Raw genomic sequence first — 21731 nt, 5'->3', positions numbered from 1 at the left:
GTCAAGGCTTCAAACGTACATAATTCTCCTATTTTTCCCCCCACAAGAACAATCTTTTGAGGTGCGTTAGGCTGACAACGTCTGATTAGCTCAAAGCCAACCAGCCAACGACTTTATGTCTTAAGAAAGGATTCTAACTCACCATCTCTTGTTTTTTTTATAGACTTTTGACAACATTCTTGAAGTTTTACCATCTTTTCTAAACAAGTAATGAAATTTAATTTACAACAGATACTTCCGAAGAGCAACAAGGCGAACGTAGGAAATAAAAGTCCTGGTTGAATTATATACACACACGGAGATTGCATGAAAGAGAACAATATTTATAATCTACTTGCTTGGCAGTGTCTGCGTGTCACGGAAATATTTTAGATCTCTTCTACAGTTGCCACATGCGGTTTTTTAAGTGTAATTGCTGAATATTTGTCAACGCGCTAAGACAGGTTTTGACAGGTTAAGCCGAGGAAAGCCATAAAATTAATTTAAGAAGTGAAAATAGGATTTGCCTCTGATTTTATTTGTTGCTCCAGGCATTGAAGCATTTGTCAAGTGTGGTCACGTTAGAGATGTAGGTGGTCAGACATATTTCCTGCTGTGAGTTAGGCAAATGCACTAAGGTTTTGAAAACACAGTTCAGATACGCTTCCAGGCGAGGAGAACTTAATGCTAGATACCGGTGCTTAAGACTTGGTTGTAAATAAAGTGAAGAACAAATGAAATCCTGGCCCTTCCTTTTAGTCCCATATTTATTTTGAGTATAATCAATCCATTTTTTTCCCAGTCTCGTTTATACCTCTCATTTGAATAGTCCTTAAGATATGCAGATATTTTAGCCGTCTCGGCTAGGTTTTTGACTTTCAATGTCCATTCTTGGATAGTAGGCAAATCTTCCTTCTTCCAGTATTGCGCCACCAACAGTCTAGCTGCAGTTATCAAGTGCAAAATCAAATGAATCTCTACAGCTGTACAATCAGTCATTATACCTAACAAAAATAACTGAGGGGTAAACTTTATCCTTTTTTTTTTAAGAACATTTTGCATAACCCACTATATTTTTATCCAGAATGCCTTAACCTTTTTGCAAGTCCACTATATATGAAAATATGTAGCATCCAAAGAATCACATCTCCAGCATTTAGGTTGTAAATTCGGATACATAGATCCCATACGTTGGGATCTAAATGCTATCTATAAAACATCTTATGAAAGTTTTCTCTCAAGTTTTGGGCTTGTGTAAATTTTACATTTCTTACCCAGATCCTTTCCCATGTATCCAACATTATTGGTTCTTCAATATATTGAGCCCACTTTATCATACCGTCTTTAACTAATTCAGTTTCCGAGTCCATCTCTATTAATACATTATATAATCTCTTTATATGCATTGGGCTTTGATCTCTTATTTGTTTGAGTAAATTATCCTCGACTTGCATAAAGCCTTTTTTTTTTTTACAGTTGTAAATGTGTTTTTATTTTCCATTTTCATTTCGTACAGTCACATATATACTATGCATAACCGGGGCCATATAACATTAAACAATAAACACAGCCATTCCTCTTGTCAACAATACCCCCAAAAATAGAAACCCAATGTACCTCTTCGACCCTCCATACACCCTTTCTTTCGCTCCAACTTTCCATCTTCCCTCCAACATTCCCTTCTACCCTACTTCCCCTCCCCCTCTACCACTCCTCTCTCCCAGTACACTCCCTCCCTTCCTTCTCACCCTCCCTCCCATCCTCCCTCTCACCCTCTCTACCCCTTTTTCTTCTATCCCTCTACTCCTCCCTTCGGTGTATTTCTACTATCTATTAATATATTCAGCTTGTCCTATTTTTACAGCCAATTTTTTGATCTACGGGCCTGTAGCTGCCCGTACTGAAACCATGTTTGGATTACCTTTTCCTCTTTTAATTCATCCAAGAGTTTTAGTTGTAGTACACCTCTTTCTAGGGTAAGAAGCTGTCTGTAAGTAATTACATCCTGTTTTTGTACTATGTTCATATTTTCTATTGCCTTCCTTTTCATATCAGATATGAACGTTTCCATTCAAGTAATGATTGGGTTCATATAAAATTCGGGGACCCAAAGGTGCTTTTTTCCAGGAGGCAACTGGACTTTCTGATTTTTCTTTGAAGACGTTTCGCTTCTCATCCCAGAAGCTTCTTCAGCTCTGACTGGATAGTAGGGAATGGAAGGGTTTATATTCCTTGCAGACAGCTGGTCATTTCCATCCTTTTAGAGGGATGTTGAGGCCACTTGGAGGTTTCTTTCTTTCTCTTCGAAGACATTTCATTTCACATCCAAGAAGCTTCTTCAACTCTGACTGGATGGTAGGGAAATGGAAGGATTTATATTCCTTGCAGACAGCTGGTCATTTGCATCCTTTTAGAGGGACGTTGAGGCCACTTGGAGGTTTCTTTCTTTCTCTTTGAACACATTTCATTTCACATCCAAGAAGCTTCTCCAGCTCTGACTAGATGGTGGGGAAATGGAAGGATTTATATTCCTTGCAGACAAGTGGTCATTTGCATCCTTTTAGAGGGACGTTGAGGCCACTTGGAGGTTTCTTTCTTTCTCTTTGAAGACATTTCACTTCTCATCCCAGAAGCTTCTTCAACTCTGACTGGATGGTGGGGAAATGGAAGGATTTATATTCCTTGCAGACAGCTGGTCATTTGCATCCTTTTAGAGGGTCATTGAAGCACTTGGAGGTTTATCTGTGTCCTCGGGGGTCACCTGAGTGATGGTAATTATTCCTGTAGTCTGCAATTTTTTCCTCTGGAAATCGGTTCCTCCTCCCACACCATTCCAAGGGGGCTCATCCTAAATTGCATAGCTAAAAGCCTCTAGACATTCTCAGTCATCCAGGTGATGGTCGCCTCCTGAAAAAGCACCTGGAATGATTTATCATTTATTATTAAAATAAGCTTGTTGCTTTAGGGAAAAATAAGTGAAAGATTCTTTTAACTACCAGTCAAAAGAGCATCCTACAAACTCTGCATGCACGACCCTGTATATATTTGCCAAGCAAAGAGTTATGCCTGCATGGCTTGGATTAATTGGTAGAAGTTAGTTCACATTCCTGATTCGGCACATTTTTTTTTTCATATGCGGAGAGGAAGATCATAAGGAATGAAAGAACACTGGTGAGGGAATGAAAGTCATTCCCCCACCCCTCCTTTGCTCTCTCCTGCTTCCTTCTGAAGGAATTGCAGAGAAGTGGCCAAATTGCTTTTAAATTATGCTGCTTCAAAAAAAAAACAACAGGAAAGGAAGAGAGGGCAAGGAGACACACCACATAGGAAGCCAGCCAAGAAAGGCTCCCGGTTTAATCAAATACTTTGCTCAGTCAGTCTTCACATTCATAAAAATAATTCTTAGATTAAAAACTAGATTAGATGGAGAGATTAGGGAGTGAGAGATTAGAGTAGGACAGAGATAGAGAAACTGTAGACCAGGGATGTCGAACTCAAGGCCCGCGGGCCACATCCGGCCCACAGGTGCTTAAATCTGGCCCACGGGGCTGGCCTGGAAATAGCAAAGGACTGGCCTTCGGTGCCTCTGGCAGCCAAAATGGGGCATGGGGGCCTCGCATGTGGTCCAACTATGCCCTGTTTTCGGCCTGGGCCGCCTCCTGCAGCACTCTCCTGGCCAAAATGGGACATAGGGGGGGGGGGGCGTGTGCAGCTCCCCTGTGCCCAGTTTTGGCCAGCAAAGTGCTTCAGGAGGCGTCCATCCCATATGCCCCGGTCGGCCTTTGGAGAACTATAATGCTGATTTGGCATATATAACATATAACATATGTGGATATATGCATAATTTTGTGTTCATTTATTTATTTTGTCATGTTCATGTAGTGCATATTGGAGGTGATTACCCTTTGAGAGGTGTATGCAACGAAATTTCATTTTAATGTATGCTGATCAGTTACATTCAAAGTGACAATAAAGTTATTATTCTGTTCTGTTCCATTCCACTCCACTCCATATTCTATTCTATTCTATTCTATTCTTTTTTATATTCCATTCCATTCCATATTCCTATTCCTATTCCTATTTCTATATTCTGTTCTATTCTGTTCTGTTCTGTCTATTCCTATTCCTATTCTATTCTATTCTTTTTATATTCCATTCCATATTCTATTCTATTCTATTTCTATTCCTAGTTCTATATTCTGTTCTGTTCTGTTCTGTTCTATTCCTATTCCTATTCTATTCTATGCTATTCTGTTCTATTCTATTCTTTTTATATTCCATTCCATATTCTATTCTATTCTATTCCTATTCCTATTTCTATATTCTGTTCTGTTCTATTCCTATTCCTATTCTTATTCTATTCCTATTCTATTCTATTCTTTTTATATTCCATTCCATATTCTATTCTATTCTTTTTATATTCCATTCCATTCCATTCCATATTCTATTCTATTCCTATTCCTATTTCTATATTCTGTTCTGTTCTATTCCTATTCCTATTCTTATTCTATTCCTATTCTATTCTATTCTTTTTATATTCCATTCCATATTCTATTCTATTCTATTCTATTCCTATTTCTATATTCTGTTTTGTTCTGTTCTGTTCCTTTCCTATTCCTATTCCTATTCCTATTCCTATTCCTATTCCTATTCCTATTCCTATTCTATTCTATTCTATAGATGAGAGAAAGAAAGACATAGTGAGCTATGGGAAACAATGAGTTGTTTTTTTTTAAGTGCTGTGAGTAAGGACCTGAACTCACTCCCTGGTGTCCTCATAGAGACATTTACACAGTTTTCATGCAAGCAGCTTTCCATTATCTTCTAGATGGTTTTTGAACTTCCCAGTCTGACTTGCAGCCCTGGGATCCTCAACTTTTCCTTTCAAGAACTGACCAGGTTGGACTATCCAAATTCAAGGAGTATAAAGGAATTTAGGGCCAACCTTAGGGAAGGTATGGAAGAGTTTTAAAGGTGCAAAAAAGAGAAAGGAACTATTAGAATAGAATAGAATTCTTTATTGGCCAAGTGGGATTGGATACACAAGGGATTTTTTCTTTGGTGTATATGGTCTCGGTGTACATAAGGAGAATAAAATACATTCACCAAGAATAAAAAGATACAATACTTAATGACAGCCAATATTACTATAAGCTATTAGTATCAAATTGTATTAGGAAACAAAAACAATATAAATTGAAAGAAACAAGCAACATATTATAGTCATAAGTGGGGAGAGATAGATACTAGGAATGAAGAGAAGAATAATAGTCATGCAGTCTTAATAAATTATTTGGCAGTGTTGTGGGAATTAGTTGTTAAGCAGAGTGATGGCATTCGGGGGGGGAAAAACTGTCCTGGTTTCTAGTTGTTCTGGTGTGCAGTGCCCTATAGTGTTGTTTTGAGGGTAGAAGTTGAAACAATTTATGTCCAGGATGTTGAGGGATCTGTAAATATTTTCACAGCCCTCTTTTTGACTCATGCACTATACAAGCCCTTAATGGAAGGCAGATTGATAGTAATAGTTTTTTCTGCAGTTCTGATTCTCCTCTGAAGTCTCTGTCTGTCTTGTTGTGTTGCAGAGCCAAACCAGACAGTTATGGAGGTGCAGGTGACAGACTCAATAATTCCTCTGTGGAACTGAATCAGCAACTCTTTGGGCAGTTGGAGCTTTCTGAGTCTGCACAGAAATAACATTCTTTGTTGTGCTTTTTTGATGATGTTTTTTGATGTTAGCTGTCCATTTGGAGAAACTTATTTCTCAGACCTCAGATTGAAAGAAGCGGGCAAAAGAATCTCAAAACTGACCCTGCCTTGATTTTGTTTAGAATTGTGGGAAGTTATCATCCAGCCCTCTCCCAGAAAAATGAAATATCCTAGGAAATATTGAAAAGGCAGAATATTTCTCTGGATATGAAAAGAAAGAAACCTGTTTTAAAAGACAGAATAGTTGCCTGTATCTTCCTGCCCATCCCCACTGTTAATGGGCCATTAAGAAGGCCAAGCTAGTCCCCTTTACATAATAAAGACTTCTCCACTGCAGCCCCAGGGGGGGTGGGAGTAAAGGCATGATAATATTGGCCCTTTACTCAACTGACCACATGGCATCTGAGAACTCAACTAAACCTGGGTTCAAAACACAGCCCAGAGAATGGCCCCTGCGTGGCCCTATGGGAGTCTGACAACCAATCAGAATACAAGATCAAGATCAAAGGCCAGAGAGGGCATAAAGCCAGGGACTTTCAGCCTCTCGGTCTCTCTTTTCTGCTTCATCCAACATCTGAAAACATGGGATTTCCCCCTTTTCTGTACAGGAGTTCAAGCCATGTGGTCCTGTCCACCATTTAACCATCTTTCCAAGCAGCCTCCATGTTTCCAGTATCTTTTCCCCCACTTGGAACTGAACCCAGAAGGACATTTCTTCCAACACACTTTCCAACACCTGCTTTAGAGCTAACAAAAACAAATTGCTAGCACTTCCTTTTGGGTTACTCAATGGCACGGTGCACTAATACACGGTATGATGAAAGATTTCCAAAGAAAAATAGCAACCTGTGCCAATATTTGTAGAAGAAGTCAACTGAGCAGGTATATTTTTTTGGCACCTGTCAGTATGTAAATGAGAAGGGATGTGTTAGCACCTTTTCAGATTAACACAATTTATTCAAAGGAGTAAACTTTTGCGAAGAACAGCTCATGTCACCCTTCCGATGGTTGCTTCCGACAGACTAACACAGGTCTCCTACTACAGTACCTATCAATACTGAGATATCTTGATGTCAGGTGTCCAATCACCATCAAACCAACATCTTGGTTGAATGACGAGGCTATATTAAAGATGAAAAGGTGAAGAAAGAAAGAAAATAGGCAGAAATTATTGACCAGGGGCAAGGAAGGAAATGGGGGGAGCAGGGTAGAATACATTATAACGATTGCTCTCCAAATCGGAAAGCGTTAAAGATATAAATATAACCCTTTCATGAGATGAAAAGAGGCATCCAGCACTTCGTCCTGTTTTCCATAAAATCAATCACAGTCTTTCATTCCGGTTTCTTAGCAACAGGTATGAGAAGCATTTCAAAATGGCCGTGGGTGTGTGTCTGTGTGTTGAGCTAAAAGCAAAACACTCAACTTACAAAAAAAACAGAGCATCCTAGGTGTTATAAGTGTTTCTTTGTTGACCCTGGTCCTGTGGTTGCTGGTGTTAAACACAAGAGTTCAGATGTAGTTATCTAGGGAAATATTTTTTACCTTTCTCTGGTTTGTGGCTTGCTTTTCTTTCGGCATTTTACTCATGTGTCAAATGGCTGATAGGCTTTTGTGTGCGTATCAAATACGTTTTTCCCAAGGTTACTACATGAGGTTTCTGTCAGAGTTTGTTGCAGCGCACACAATCAGACAATCCAGCAGGATTCAAAATATACAATACCAAAAGCAGGTTTTTCAATGTGGTAGCAAGCACAAGCAGAAGAGAGGAGTTTCAGTTTCAGTTTAGAGCAGCAAACTAGTTAAGAGCTCCCCACAGACTCAGAACTACAGAGCTAAGCCACACCCAGGCTCCAAACTCTTTCAGCTCCAATTGGCTGACCTTGTTACTAAGCCCTATTCCAGTTCATGAATTCTCTCTCACACTGACAGTTTCATTATCTGTTTTTTTTCCTAGGCTGGAGCAAACCAAGCTACTTGTGGGACGAGAAAGAGGTGCAGCCATGAAATGTTTATTTCACAAACTTGATTAGCAGAGGGATGGATGAGGTCCTTGACAAACACTGACAATGAATTCCGAAGAGCTAATTCCGAGTTCTAAACCTGAAGTGTTGGGTGTCTCAATTAGTAAGCCAATCTGCTCCTTCCACCAGGAACTGAGGAAGACAGTGTTGAAAGAAATGTCCTTCTGGTTAATTGTCCTTGCTATTATAGAGTTTCTTCTTAATTCCAGATTGCTTCTCTTCTTGATAAGTTTCCACCTGTTATTTCTTGTCTTGCCTTCTGGAAAATAAGTTGACCTCCTCTTCTTTGTGGCAGCCCCTCAAATACTGGAATTCTGCTATCATGTCTCCCCTACGCCTTCTTTTCTCTAGATTAGTCATACTCAATTCCTGCAACCATTCTTCATAGGTGTTTGTCTCCAGGCTCTTAATCATCTTCATTGCTCTTCTTTGCACTTTTTCCAAAGTCTCAACATCTTGTTTTGTAATGTGGTGACCGAAACCAGACGCAGTATTCCAGATGTGGACTCACTAAAGATTTATAAAGTGGTATTAATATGTCATGTGATTTTGATTCTATTCTTCTGTTTATACAACCAAGGATTGTATTGATTCACAGCCAAGTTTTATTTCCTGTTTTATTGCTTGCATTCTTTGGGTGTACAACATGTATATATTTCATTGTTATAAGGCAGTAATTTGAATGAAAAAAATATATTTTATTTATGTATTTATTCAAAAGTGTGCTACAAATGAAAATAAAAAAAAAACGGGAAAAGTTGTAAATCGTACTTTATCTCAGAGTTGTGTGAAATTTAATTTTCCAGAAAGTTACATCCCGTGTTTATAAAGTGTTCTTTGCATTTGGTAACAGATGGCACGCAAGCGTTTTCGATGTTTCCACTAAACAGCAAGTGGTATCGTAACATAAACACAACATTGCAGGAAGTTATTAACATTTGTGCAATCTGGCAGCTAGTTTGCACATTTAACGCCATCTTAGTCTGATACCACCACCAACTGAAATTGCATTTCTAGATACCGATTCAAGGACTTATGGACGTTTTTAGTACCTAAATTCGTTGTTCCAAATATGCCCTTTAATCCTGCTTGAAGGATGCTGACTTGTAGACATAGAGTAGTAATAATGTTAGCAAACATTAGTGTCCTTCGGAATTGGGCGGCATATAAATTTTATAAATAATAATAATAAAACTTCATTTGCTAAGGAAAACAGGTAGGTGGGGAACAGTGCAATTACACCGATAGTTGAAGAAGACAAAAGGGCATTGGAAGAATATCTGAAGGATGGTGACCCTAACCCTAACCCTTGTGGGATAGAGTCTGGGCAGCTGAATGGAGTTGAATGTTTATTGGCCGGATGCCCTTCCTGTTGCCAATGCAGAGTTTTGTTCAGCAGATTTATTCTCATTGCATTCTGACCCAGGTTTCCTTAACAAGGAAGAAGCAGACTCTTGGTCCCGGCAAAACCCCTTTTATTTACACAACTGTGAATTCCTTTCGTTCACAGTCCACGAGGCTTGGCGAACAGTCTTTTGGAGGAATATTTATCAACACGAACCTTATCTCACTTGGAGAGCTGCCAAATACTAGTTCCAAAATACAGGGCAAGACAAAACTTGGCACAGAGTCTCTTATAAACAGAACTTTTCTCTCTTGACACGACCGAATGAACAAATTGTTTCCTGCAAAAGCCCACTCCCCCTTCGCTCCTCTTTTGTTTCCTATGGGAGGGGCCAATCACCTCTAAGGTGTAGCTTTACTCTTAAGTTGACCCTGCTTTCTTAATTGTTCTTGTCTTCTGGCAGCTCTGCGCATGTGCACACTGGGAACAGGCTCCAGCTGTTCCTCTGCCTCACTGCTCTCTAGCTCCCTCTCTGCCTCCGACACATAGCCCTCGTCTGAGCTTTCCTCAGCCTTCAGGACTGGCCTCTGTTCCTCCCCGACCTCCTCATTGTCCGAGTCTGCTGCCAGCTCCTCAGGCCACCAGTGGGCCACAACATATACCTTGAAAGCTTACTGAGTGCCGGAGAGATCAAACTTGACTGCAAGATAGACCAAATAAAGAATGGAAACGATACATTACAAAGCAAAGAATTACCTGGCCAGGAGATTTTTTTAAACAAATATAAAGCAAACAAGGAGAATAACAAGACTTGCCAAGAGCAGTAAAGTTGAAGAAAAAGAGAGAAGAGCCAGTTTTTTCCTGCCCAAAACCAAACCTTAAGAGCAAACTCATACAAAGCCAGAGTTTAGAAGATGGCAACAGACATATAGAATATCAAGGGTTGGAAGGTACCTTAGAGGTCTTCAAGCCCACCCCGCTGCTTAGGCAGGAAACCCTAAACCAGAGGTGTGAATCCAGCATGCTGGGTGTTTAGATCTGAACCGTGGGGGGCCCACCTGGAAAGAGTGAAGGATTGGCCCACGTTGACTCTGCCAGCGAAAATGAAGCTCGGGACTTCTGACGATCTCGCGGCGAAGCTGATAACTGGAACCTGTTTTTAGCATTTTTTTTAACTACTGGTTCAGGCGAACTGGTAGCATTTTTACTACCGGTTTGGGGAAAACTGGCCTGAACCGGCAGCCTTTCACCCGTGGATACAGGTATTTCTAATTCTCAATTGTTCACCCTAGAACTAAAATAAATTCTTACCTCTACTCTACTCTAAGTAATGTAGCTTTAAAAAAGTTTAATTTTTAAAACAGTTGTCTCCACCACTATCTGATGGACGTTACAATATAAAGTAGATCCTGGAAAAATAAAATCTGTCCGCTCTTGATGCATTTCTCTTTGTTATTAAATGTGATTATGGGCCACGCATTGTCTCTGGTGTAAGTAAGTAATGATGCTATCTGATTGCAAGATGCAAACTGTATTGCATTAAATCCATGCCGTAATGCATTGCTATTTCCATACGCGCCATCTTTACTCAAAGACGCATCAAATCAATTTTCCTTCCATCTTGTTTTGTACTTTAGTGGGAAGCGGGCGAGGGAAAAGCTTAGCCCATTTGTCAAATTCAGTTTGTACCTGAGTTGATACTCAAGTGCAAGGAATTATTCATGCATTGGTCATTTAAAAGCAACATCTTGAATTCCAAATATGAAGAGGATTTATATCCAAACGTTCAGCTTTCTCTTTATGTTTATGCAGCCATTTTCTTGGCAGAATGGCAATATCCATCTGTCATAAACTATACCCTTACATAAATTGTGTGCCGTAGATGCTGAGATGTGTATCCACTGTGCATATTCTACATATTAAGGTAATTTGTAAGCGCAACCCATATCTCAGCCATTACAATGACTGGCCAGAATTGCCAATGCACACAAAGAGAAGCTGTTCATTCGGTAGACATTATTTAATTCTTAAATTTATAGTCCCTCTTGACCAACGTTTCCAAAGGTTCAATTCCCCCCCCAGCTCTCTCTGAGTCCATCCTAATCATTCTTGGCAGGTCAGAGACATCTGAATTCATTTCAATATCGATGCCACTTGGAGTCATAACTGGGTTTGTTTTGTCACGACCAAAACATAACTTGGGTTTGATCAACTTTGTTGGAATTCTTTAATCTGGAGAGAAGGTTATTATCTTCTCTACAAGTGTTTTTGTCTTTTCAGATTAGATTAACGGAGTTGGAAGGGACCTCTAGTCCAACTCCCTGCCCAAGCAGGAGACCCTACACCATTTCTGACGAATGGCAGTTCAATCTCTTCTTGAAAGCCTCCAGTGATGAAGCTCCCACAACTTCTGAAGGTAACTCTGGTTCCAGTGGTTGATTGTTTATCTATCTATCTATCTATCTATCTATCTATCTATCTATCTATCTATCTATCTATCTATCTATCTATCTATCTAATCTATCTATCTAATCTATCTATCTATCTATCTATCTATCTATCTCTATCTATCTATCTATCTATCTATCTATCTATCTATCATCTATTATCTATCTATCTATCTATCTATCTATCTATCATCTATCTATCTATCTATCTATCTATCATCTATCTATCATCTATCTATCTATCTATATCTATCATCTATCTATCATCTATCTATATCTATCTATCATCTATCTATCTATCTATCTATCTATCTATCTATCATCTATCTATCTATCATCTATCTATCTATCATCTATCTATATCTATCTATCTATCTATCTATCTATCTATCTATCTATCTATCTATCTATCTATCTATCTATCTATCTATCTATCTATCTATCTATCTATCTATCTATCTATCCATCCATCCACCCACCCACCCACCCACCCACCCACCCACCTACCTACCTACCTACCTATCTATCTATCATCTATCTATCTCATCAAGCATGCATTAGACAACATATATATGATTTTGTATACATGAAATGGATATGAATAAAAAGAAACATTAGGCCGGAGATGTTAGGCACATTGGTGAGCTTATCCATACCCCCTTACAGACCACTTAGGAATGGGGTGAGGTCAACAGTAGACAGTCTAAGGTTAAAGTTTAGGGGGTTTGGGGAAGAAACCACAGAGTAAATTGTTCTCACTGTCAGAATATTTATTTTTATTTCTAGGTTGAATGTCTTCTTGATCAATTTCCACCCATTATGTGTGTGTGTGTGTGTGTCTGTGTGTGTGTGTGTGTGTGTGTGTGTGTGTGTGTGTGTGTGTGTGTGTGTATCTGTGGTGGGCATGCATGCCTTGAGCTCTTGATGGAAAGGCAGGAGATAAATCCAACTAACGATTCTGGTCTTGTTATTAAAGGACATTCTAATTAAGCTTGTCTTGGCTTTTGTTACTGGATGGAGGAGGGGGTCAGAACAGATAGAGGTGGGGCCAGCCAGAGGTGGTATTTACCTGTTCCCTGAACTACTCAAAATTTCCACTACCGGTTCTCCAGATCTGGTCAGGGACTGGCTGAATACCACCTCTGCTCTAAACTCAATCCCTACTCAAATCCCTTTTCCAAATGGGTGCTGACTGGACCCTGGAAAGCATTGTTGTTTCTTCATATGGACTAGTACCTTTTAAATAACAACTAATGGAAGTTTCTTCATCAAGTTCAGGGAGTATGTTTCATCCCGACGACTTCGGTTTTAGTAAAGATATGCTTCTAAAACTAGCTATTATTAAATAGGAGCCATTTATCTTTTTTTTTTTTTGTTCCGTTATGCAAATGCCTTTTCAAAAGTGAGCTTAATGCGTAGTTTATACTGAGGAGTATATTTCTGTATGAAGTTCCTCAGGAAAGATTTGAATCTTTATAATTAGGAAGGGCAAATATATTAATAAGGATAAAGGGATAATTTTCTAATCTCCTGCGATGCAAATTAGTTTATAATTTTTTATCATTTACTTCAGAACTGGCAGAACAATGAAACCTTTGTTCACCGGCAAAAGGAGCCTTCGTTGTCAGCTTGACACTCTAAAACTGCACATTATCTTCAAGCAAGCATTCATAGGCGGCAGAAGACTATAAATACATATGAATTAGTTAAGGACATGGACATACTACAAAACCAGTCAATACAAAAAAAAAGTTTGAATTTTACACAGACTCCATTCTTGATCCGCTAGGGCAGGGGCATCAAATGCCAGGCCCGTGGGCCGGATGGATCTACTGCTTGGAACCCTGACAAAAATCTTAACAGACTAATGCATATGTTCTTTGTGTTCTTTTCTGTGTATGTTTCTTTTCAACTTATCAGGGATTTTGAAATTTATATCTCAATACTATAGTTTGGACATCAGCTTTGATATAAACCAAAATATGACTTTGCCTAGGGCAGTGGTGGCAAACCTATGGCATGCGTGCCAGAGGCGGCATACAGAGCCCTGTTTGTGGGCAAGTGTGCCGTCACCCCACTGTTTTGGGTCTCTGCCGCACATGTACCCATGCCTCCTGCCAGCCAGTCTTCAGGCCTCTGTCGCGGGTGCATGCGTGGCGTGCACACGCATGCGTGAGGCACGCACATGCGCCCATGCCTTGTAGTTTGGGCACGCGTATGCACTTTGGGCACTCGGCCTAGGGGGCCAAAATATCTAGAACCAGTCCGGGTGTCAGGTTTCCGAAAGATGCCCTAATTGATTCATGAGCCTCAAGCTAAGTTTCAAAAGAAAACCAGTCAGTTATTAGGAGCACCATTTCGGCAACACCCTATTGCAGTCAGATCTAAACCTCATTTGAATTATGGATGAACTTTACCCCCGTTCCTTCCCTCCCCTCAGTCTGTGTCATAAATCACATTTTCCAATGAGGTGCAACCCTCCCAAGCCTGCTGTAGTAATCTGAGATCTGACTCTAGCTGACGATATGCGTGGAATGCGCTCCCCTCCTTACCTCACCACGGCAACTTTATGAGTTGACACCTGATGGTATCTCTTTGTTTACTACAGCAGCATTTTTGGAATATAAGTAGTCCTCGAAATACAACAGTTTGTTTAGCGACTGTTTAAAGTTGCAACTGCAGTGGAAAAATTAACTTATGACCATTTTTCATACTTACAACCACTGCAGCATCCCCGTGGTCACGTGATTGAAATTTGGATGCTTCGCATTTATGATGATTGCAGAGTCCTGGAGTTACGTCATCCCCCTTTGGCGATCTTCTGACAAGCAGATTCACTTAACAACCGGGTGATTCACTTAAGTGATCCCCTCAACAACGATGGCAAGGAAAGTCTTAAAACAGGGCAAAGTCACTTAACAAATGTCTCGCTTAGCAATATAAATATCAATTATGGCCATACGTTGAGGACTACCTGTTTATCCTTATTTTCACAGCCCATATTCTGCTTTCTGTATATTAATTTTGCCTAGGAGGGGAAAAAAAGCTGAAACTTTTTAGCTTTCCCTCACATTCCCCTCTTGTTTCATGATATTCACTAAATCAAGCAATGTCACGGGCCAAATGTCAATTATTGCAATAATTCACAAACATTCTATTTCTGAGGTTAAAAAAAAAAGGAAATTCTTTGGTTCATACGTTCCTGCGGATACTTTTCTTCTCAATCACCGCCTAACCCTTGTGTAGAGGAGATGCACAATTGCTACCAATTTTTTTCAAGTGGGATTGAAGTACTATGCTGTTAAGCAGAACACCATTTTCATGATTCTGTATAGCTCTTACCACAAAATGGATTGCATTTGCAACCAGGGCTTCGCTGTGTAGAAAATGCTTATTATTGTTTATTTTTTAACGACACGATTTTATTAACCCAACCATTAAAGATAACAGATTCCACCTAGTTAAAATAGTGTAACGGCCTTGGCCTATTGTTATTCCCTCAAGTTCTTCACAACATCAAATCTGTTTTGCAGTCAGGAAGGCGGTGAATGAATGTGAGGGTTGAGTTTTGCCTTCAATGTCTACTAATTCATTTAACTTACAAATGTCATATTTATTCTTGCGCTGTCTGATGAACTTTCTGAATCCTCTGAGTCGCAGGCTGAAGAAGTTAAAATTAGAATAGAGCTGGAAGGGACCTTGGAGGTCTTCTAGTCCAACCCCCTGCTCAAACGGGAGAACTTATACCATTTCAGACAAGTGACTGCCCAGCCTCTTCTTAAAAACCTCCAGTGATGGAGCACCCACAACTTCTGAAGGCAACTTCTGTTCCACTGGTTGATAATTGTCCTCACTGTTAGGAAGTTTCTCCTTAATTCCAAGTTGCTTCTCTTCTTTATTAGTTTCCATCCATGCTTTCTGGTGCTTTGGAAAATAAGTTGATCCCCTCCTCTTTGTGGCAGCCTCTAAAATGCTGGAATACCGCTATCATTTCGCCCCTAATTCTTCTTTTCTTTAGACTAGCCAAACCCAAATCCTGCAGCCATTCTTCATAGGTTTTAGTCTCTAGGCCTTTGATCATCTTAGTTGCTCTTCTCTGAACTTTTTCCAAAGTCTCAACATCCTATTTGTAGCCTGGTGACCGAAACTGGACGCAGTATTCCAGGTGTGGTCTTACTAGAGTTTTATATAGCGGTACTAACACTTCACGTGATCTTGATTCTATGCCTCTGTTTATACAACTGTGGGAAGTTATCATCCAGCCCTCTCCCAGAAAAAATGTGTTCTTTCTGAGAAACCTATTTCTGTTGAGGTTTTGGGGGGCAAATCATGGTGTTTGCTTCTGTATTGTTTCTTTGGTGTCCAATCAAGGCTGCTGTTACTATTCTACATCGACCAGCCAAAGGATATATTTTCATTTGTTGCCAACAGGTTAATGGCGATTTTCAAGCCTAACATTTTTTAGTGGAGGCTTAGCTTGTCAGCTAATATATTCACAACGCTTGAAAACATATATCCTTTTGAGACCAAGCTGTCAACAATATATTGGCTCGAGTCTTCAAAACATTTGCAGATTTCTGATTTACGAACAAACAAAAAAAATCTGATTTCTGTTGTAATGGAGAACATACGATCTAAAAAGAATAAATAAAGGTGTCGTTTACTCTTATTTGCTGAGATTCACTGGCTTATAAACAGATGGGTAAACCCAGCCATGCCACGCAGGTAATAGGATTCTGAAACATAAGTATGCAAATCTTTATAATCATCCTGTTAGTGCCATGTATCTCATCACACATAATTAAAAAAACACGGGGCCATGTGGATTTGTGTTGTAAAAAACAGGGCACATATGAATGATTACACCATGCTATCCTTATTCTCCCAGCAATAGATTAAAACTACGCCTTTTGAAGGCCATCTGCTTTAGATGTCTGAGACACCTGTTGTGAAATCGACGGAGAACAGAGTGTAAAAATTGAGATACGTGTTCTCCCCAAAACGTGATCAGATGTTTAAATTACACAATTCAGTAGGATAAGGGGTATCTCGATAAAGAAATGGGCAAGGGGGTGGTGGATTTCCCCACGAAGCTGATATTTGGTAGGTGACATGTTTGTAACGTTGGTGGAACAAAACAATTATTGTATCAGCCTGAGTAGTCAAGTAATGGATCAGGGGTAGCAGATGTTCCTTTTTTCCCCTCACAGCATGCATGGGATTGTTTAACTTGTTCTGCTCCTCCAAATGACAGCAGTGATAACATTTGATGCAAGTCCAGAAATTTCCTGACAGTTAGAAGAATTGATCAGTGGAACAATTTGCCTCCAGAAGTTGTGAATGCTGCAACACTGTGTGGGAAGTTATCATTCAGCCCTCTCCCAGAAAAATGAAATATCCTAGGAAATATTGAAAAGGCAGAATATTTCTCTGGATATGAAAAGAAAGAAACATGTTTTAAAAGACAGAATAGCTGCCTGTAGCTTCCTGCCCATCCCCACTTTGTCAATGGGCCATTAAGAAGGCCAAGCTAGTCCACTTTACATAATAAAGACTTCTCCACTTCAGCTCCAGGGGGAATGGGATTAAAGCATGATAATATTGGCCCCAACTCGCCACATGGCATCTGAGAACTCAACCAAACCTGGATTCAAAACACAGCCCAGAGAGTTGCCCCAGCATGGCCCTATGGGAGTCTGACAACCAATCAGAATACATTTCTTACACAGGAACAGGAAACAGAGAGGTGGGACTAAACAGGGCATAAAAAGCCTAGCAAGCCCCTCCCTCGGCCCTTCTCTTCTTCTCCACCAACATTGAAGCATGTGATCACCTTTTCTGTTCAGGGCTCAAGCCATGTGGTCCTGTCCACCATTAAAACCATCTTTCCAAGCAGCCTCCATGTCTCCAGTGTCTTTTTCCCCACTTGGAGCTGAACCCAGAAGGACATTTCTTTCATCAACTGGAAGTTTTTAAGAAGAGAGTGGATAACCATTTGTCTGAAATGGTATAGGGTATCCTGGCTATTTAGCACTGAACCAGAGGTGGGTTCCTACCAGTTCGCACCTATTCGGTAGAACTGGTTCGTCAAATCTACCGAACCAGTTAGAAGAAGTTCCACCAGTGGACCCGGAAAGCAGGTCACACCTACAGAAGAGGTTCCAAAATTTTTTGAAACCCACCACTGGCAAAGATTTTGTAACTTGACAGCTTTAAGACTTGCATGCTTCAATGCCAGAGTTTCTGAATAGCTACTTGGACAGACCTAAGTACTAATTCATAATTTCATATCTGGTCACATGGGTGGCAAGCCACTCCCACAAAGGAGGCCACACCCACAGAGTAGGTTCCAACAATTTTTGAAACCCACCACTGCACTGAACCTATATCAGAATGTGGCATTATAAAAACAGATATTCTTTTGAAGTCTGTTTTTAAACAAATAACTTCACATGCACACTATTCTTTTCTTGGATCATAAACAACTGGTAAGTTTTCCTTAAACCAGTTATTTCTATCACTTGCCCTTTTGCATATATCTTATAACATTTCCAAATTTTCTATGATTACCTTTTTCTTCTTATTATAAACATAAACATTATGAACATATAATCCTTTGCTTCAAGATGGTGTCTGGGCGACTGAACGGAGCTGAGAGTTTACTGGCTGGATGCCCTTCCTGACACCTACGCGGAGTTCACAGCAGATATTTTCTCTTTGTGCCCTGATAGAGAAACATTTGTTGCTGCCTAGTATGGAACTTTCAACCTTTCGATTGAGAATGAGTGTCACCTCTAGGCGACCACGCTACTTTTCTATGATGGTATAAGTATCTATATTTCTCTGTGAGGAAAAGCTGCGGTGCTTGAGGTCATTTTAACAGACAATTAATTGATAATGACATAACTGTATCTTTATTTCAGGTATGTAATTTACTGCCCCAATTTGAGAGGAAGGTAAGATACAAATAGACCTGTTTGTGGAAGATTGATAGCCAAGATGGAAATGAAAGAAAATACAATATTGCTGATGTCAATTGCTCTATGACAATTGAAAAAGGATGCCTTGAATCTGGGAAATGAATGTGTGAAACATTGTATGATTCAACGGCCAAATTTTTTTGAGTGTAATAAGAAAACATGTAGATTAATGGTTAGAAATTTACACTGAGCTATGACCTTTTACAAAATGTATCATTGATACCCAGTTCCTGACAAATTGTCAAAAGATGTACTGTATACAGCTGTTTCAAATGTGTGTTGGAAATGTACAGAAAAAACTTTTTAATCATCTGGGCTAGAGTTGTAATAACACAAAGAAATATTGGGGCCAGATTCATGATTTAATGCAGAAGATCCTTAAGATAAAACTGAAACTGGAAGCTTTTCTTTAAGGATTATTGGATAAGAAGCTTGAAAGAAAATTTGGAACTTTGTTATTATATATATGTTGACAGTGGCGAAAATCCTACATGCACAAAAATGGAAAAAAGAGATCAATCTCCACCATGAAAGAATGAATGGAAAAAATGATAAAGAGTTGAGAGAGATGAAAAAATTAGCTGTTTTAATCAGATAAAAGAATACATCTAGTTTTGTTTAGACCTGGAAACCATTTCTAAATTTTGGGCTTCATACAGGAAAAAAAATATGAAATTTTGACTTGGAATTTTCTGATTAATTAGTTAAGGAAGTGGTTAGTACTTACTAGGAATGTAAAAGTAAAAATTTGAGGCTGTGCATTTAGTTAGCGGTTCACTGTGCTGAAAAAAAGTTGAAAGTCAATGCTTTTTTAAAACTCTCCCTTTATCCCACATTTTCCTTTCCCCCCGTTTTTTCCTATCATTATCTTTATTGGTATTTTGTATTATGATAATCTTAATAAAAATGTACATATGGCTTACCATGTTTATCAGGTATACATTCTATATTTAGATTTGGTGGTCCTATTGATGTATTTATTCTGGTTGTGTTCCCTTGTCATAGTCATAGTCATAGTCACTTTATTTGTATGCCGCCCTTTTCCCTGGGGGGACTCAGGGCGGCTCACAGTTCACTGTCACTGTTATTGTTCTATTATTTTATTCTGTTCTGTTTACAGGCTTTTTCATTTTTCTTCCTTTTTATTGTTGCGAGTCGCCTAGAGTAGCCCCATGGGGTGATAGGTGGCAAATAAATTTATAAATAAACATTTTAAAAAATAATTTAAAGTAGTAATTATTAATAATGTATACACACACAGTAAACATATACATACCAACATATACAAACACATATACATAGATATCTATACACACATATACACACACCCATCCAGACGAACCGGTAGTGGTGGTGGCGGGGGTCTCCACCCACCCATCCTGACATCATCACGGACGCTCTGCGCATGTCCAGAAGGTTCTGTGCATGCACAGAAGTGCCACACATGAGCGAAGCGAGTGCACAGGCTCCCAATTCCGAACCAGTAGTGAAGGTAAGAGAAACCATTACTGATACAAACACATATACATATATATCTATACACACACATATACATACACACACATACATACACACATATGCATATCTAAACACACATATACATATATCTATATCTATACACACATATATATCTATATCTATATCCAGACACACAGATACATATATACACACATACACACGTAGATATTTATGGATATATATATCTATATATCTATATATATCTATACCTATATATATACACACACACACACACACACACACACACATATATATATATATACACACAGACATGTACATATATATGGATATATCTATATATATATATCTATACACACACACACATATATATACACAGGTAGATATATATATGGATATATCTATATATTTATATATATATACACACATATATATACACACAGACACTCATAGATATAGCTATAACTATATATTTATATATCTATATACAGACACAGGCACATATAGGTACATTCATACATACACATAGACCTATGATAGTTTGCATCCTGTTTGTGCATATCGCAACCTGCCTCCCTTTCGCTTGTCCTTTGCACCCCCCTTCCTTACCCCCCACCCCGGCCAGAAGCCCCCCATGGGATGCCTCCCCGTTTGCCCCCCCCTCCCAAAGGACTTGCCCCGCCCCACTCCGAGGAGGCGTAGGCGACTCAGCCGGCCGACTGACGTCACCAGCGGCTCCTCCGCCCCTTCCCCCCGCCCTCCCCGTACACCCTTCCAAAACGACGGTTAAGGCGAGCGGCGATTGGTCAGCCGCCTGGCCCAATCCGGAGGCCGTGTTCGGGCGCGCGGACCCCGCCATTGGCCAACTTCGCGCCAGGAGGGGGCGTGGCCAGGGCGGCGGGAGAATTCGAGCCGGGAGAGGTCTGTCGTGGAGTATCTCCACCGCATCCTGCTCCTCCTTCGCCGCCGCCGCCGCCATGGAGAGGGGTCCTCGCGGGAAGACCCAGCCGCCCCGCAGGCAGGCCGCGGAGGCGCTGGGCTCGGAGGGAAGCAGCGGCAGCGGTGGCGGCAGCAGCAAGAAAGCCAAGTTCGTAAGTATTAGGGGGGGTCTCGAGGCTGAGGCCTTTTTGAGGCGGGGTCGGGGGTGGTTGCAGAAGGAAATTGATTGGCTCCTGGACGGGGGGGAGGAGAGAGAGGAAGGGTCGCATTGGAGCTTATAAAGAAAGGGGCGGGGGGTGGGGAGGGGTCCCATTCCTAGTGTCAAGGGGGCTTCTAGCTGGTAATGCTCGCAAAGCAGCCTTTCAGTGGGAAGGGGAATTGTGGTTTCTCTGTGTCATGTCATATATGTGGCTATGTGCATAATTTTAGAGTAGAGTAGAATAGAAGTGGGAATAGAATTAGGAATAGAATTAGAATTAGGAATAGGAATTGGAATAGAATTAGAATTAGGTATAGAATTAGAAGTAGGAATAGAATTAGGAATAGAACATAGCAAAGAATTAGGAATAGAATTAGAATTAGGAATAGAATATAGGATAGGATAATGGAATGAAAAATAGAATGGAATATAGAATAGAGTAAATAGAATAAATTAGAATTAGGAATATAATTAGGAATATAATTAGGATTAGAATTAGGAGTAGAATTAGGAATAGAATTAGAATTAGGAATAGAACATAGAATTTGATATAGAATTAAAATTAAGAATAGAATTAGGATTAGAATTAGGAATAGAATGAGAATTAGGAATAGAACAGAATAGAATAGAATTAGG

General features: G+C 39.8%; 1 protein-coding gene across 1 annotated transcript in view; it reads left to right on the top strand.

The window, feature by feature from the left end:
• The first annotated feature begins 20988 nt into the window (after nt 1-20988).
• The window catches only part of DIAPH3 (diaphanous related formin 3), a 122504-nt gene continuing 121761 nt past the window's right edge, over nt 20989-21731 (top strand). The window contains exon 1 of the mRNA XM_087726315.1: nt 20989-21048. The gene's annotated coding sequence lies outside the window, so the exon portion shown is untranslated. The remainder of the gene's footprint in view (nt 21049-21731) is intronic.

The sequence above is a fragment of the Thamnophis sirtalis genome, unplaced genomic scaffold (assembly GCF_051295495.1).
Source record: "Thamnophis sirtalis isolate CommonGarterSnake01/CBP01778 unplaced genomic scaffold, rThaSir2_p1.2 scaffold_12, whole genome shotgun sequence".
Taxonomy (NCBI): Eukaryota; Metazoa; Chordata; class Lepidosauria; order Squamata; family Natricidae; genus Thamnophis; species Thamnophis sirtalis.
This window is presented reverse-complemented; position numbering and strand designations above follow the sequence as displayed.